Source organism: Choloepus didactylus, chromosome X (genome assembly GCF_015220235.1).
Source record: "Choloepus didactylus isolate mChoDid1 chromosome X, mChoDid1.pri, whole genome shotgun sequence".
Taxonomy (NCBI): domain Eukaryota; kingdom Metazoa; phylum Chordata; class Mammalia; order Pilosa; family Megalonychidae; genus Choloepus; species Choloepus didactylus.
The window spans coordinates 118,590,685-118,593,241 of record NC_051334.1 but is presented as its reverse complement, the minus strand read 5'-3'; positions in this window follow the sequence as shown (position 1 = coordinate 118,593,241).

Sequence of the window (2,557 nt, the reverse complement as noted above, 5' to 3'; positions counted from 1 at the left end):
TAAATGCACAGCTTCTTTATCAAAGGGAAAAAGTGAAGGAGACAATAGATAATAAATTGAAGCTACATGAACAAATAAAAATCTCTGGTAAGCATAATGACATGGAAAATATAAATGCCTGTATGATGGTATTTTGGATTAGTTACTCTACTTTTTACTTCATACAGGACTTAAAAGTCAAATGCACAAAATGCAATGATATTTCAGTGGTTTGGACTCAATGTATAAACATGAAATCTGTGAGAACTACAAAAAGGTGGGAGGATGGAGGAGTATAGAAATATAGACTGTGTATACTGCTGAAGTTAAGTGGGTATCAAAGCAAGCAAGATTGTTATAAATTTAGGATGTTAAATTTAATCCCAATCATAACTACAAAAAATATCACAGAATATGTGAGCTCATAGAAAAACAAATTGAAATACAGGTTGGTGGTGGTGGAATGTAGAGAAAGGAATGCTCATGGACTCATGGGAAAATTTATAGCTGTAACTGGCTCCATTAAAAAATAAGAAAAATTTCTAGTCAATAGCCTAATCTTCCATTGCCAATGAACATACTGAAAATGAATTTAAGAAAATAATTCATTTACAAAAACATCAAAAGGAATGACATGATCTCCTATATAAAAATCCAAAAGAAAACTATTAGAAGGAAAAAATGAGTTAAGCAAGGTTGCAGGATAAAAGACCAATATTCAAAAGTCAATTGTATCTTTGCATACTAACCATGAACAATCTGAAAATGAAATTAGGAAATACCAATTCTATTTGCAATAGAATCAAATCAAATAAAATACTTAGGAATAAATTTAGCCAAAGTAGTTTAATATTTGTATGCTGAAAACTATAAAATGTTGCCTAAAGAAATTAAATAACACCTAAATAAATGGAAAGTATTCCTGGATAAGAAGACTTAATATTGGAAAGATGGCAATACTACTCAAAATGATCTACAGATTCAATGCAATTCTTGTCAAAATTCCAACTGTCTCTCTTTTTTTGAAGAAATTGATATCTTGATCCTGAAATTCATGGGGAAATGCAAGGGGTACACAATAGCCAAACATTCTTGAAAAAGAAGAAGAAAGTTGGAGGACTCACACTTCAGATTTCAAAGCTTACTGAAAAGCTACAGCAATCAAGAAAGTGTGATATTGGCATAAGGGTAGACATACAGATCAATGGAATAGAATCAAAAGTCTGCAAACTCAAACATCTATGGTAAATTGATTTTTGACAAGGGTGGCATGATAATTCAATGGAGGAAAGAATAGTCTTTTCAATAAATGGTGCTGTGACAACTGGATATGACATGCAAAGCATTAATTTAGACCATCTCACACCACAGAAAATGTAACTCAAAATGCAACATAGACCTAAATTTAAGAGTTAAAACTATAAAACTGTTTAAGGAAATATAGTTATAAATCCTTGTGACCTTGGATTAGTCAGTGATTTCTTAAATATGACACCTAAAGAACAAGCAACAAAAAGATAAATTAGACTTCATCCAAGTTAAAACCTTCATGCATCTAAGAAGTTCGGTAAAAAGATTGTGGTTGGAGATAAAAATTTTGGCACACCAGCACTTACGTAGTATTTAGGACTGTGGCACTGAATGAAATCACTAATGGTTGAGTATAGACAGATAAGAGAACCAAGGAGTGAGCCCTAGTTCAGCCCAATAATAAGAGACTGGGAGAGAAACAGTGAAGGAAACAGAAAAGGGGTGGTCACATATATTACCACAAGAAGAGAGAAAACTTTGTATCCTGGGAAATTCTGAGTGGTATACATGTCACTACAATAAAAATTTGTGTTTTTTTTAAACAAAAAAAGTATTCCTCAACCATAAGCTGTTTACAATAAACTCAATTGAAATTAACAACTCTTCCTGAACAATGGGACAGAACACCCACTCTTCACAAGCTCCAACCCTCTCCACATACATGGGTGGGTCTGCTTGCTCAGCTGGAGAAGATGTCTTCATTCCAAACCTTGGCCTCCATGGTTCTGCCTTTGAAGTCATTTTTACTTCAATTTGTCCCATTTCTTTCCCTTTTAGTCCAGGCTTGCATTGGTTCCATTCATACAGATCTTGCAAAAAAAATTTGTCATTTTTGCATGCATCACATGGGGGTCCCAATTGTCAGACAATAAGACTAGCTACAAATCCTTTCTGGATAACTGTATTTCCAATCCTGACTTGTGCAGAAATGGCTGACCAGTTTCATTTTCAGTTAAATCCTCACATGGGGTACTATTCTCTTAGTATTCATTTTCTGGAAGCTCAGAATTTCCCAAACCATCAATTTCTGTTTTTTTTTGTACCCAAAATTACAGTTCTCAGCTTACACCTTTCCTTTCATATTTTACTATAAGCCACAAGGAGAAGCCTGGCTGCACTTTCCACATTTAGTTTGGAAATCTCCTCAACTAAATATCCAAGCTTGTCACTTTAAAATTCTGCCCTCCATCTGACACCAGTACTCAATTTTACCAAGTTCTCTGTCACTTTAAAACAAGGATCACCTTTTCCTCAGTTTGCAATGACA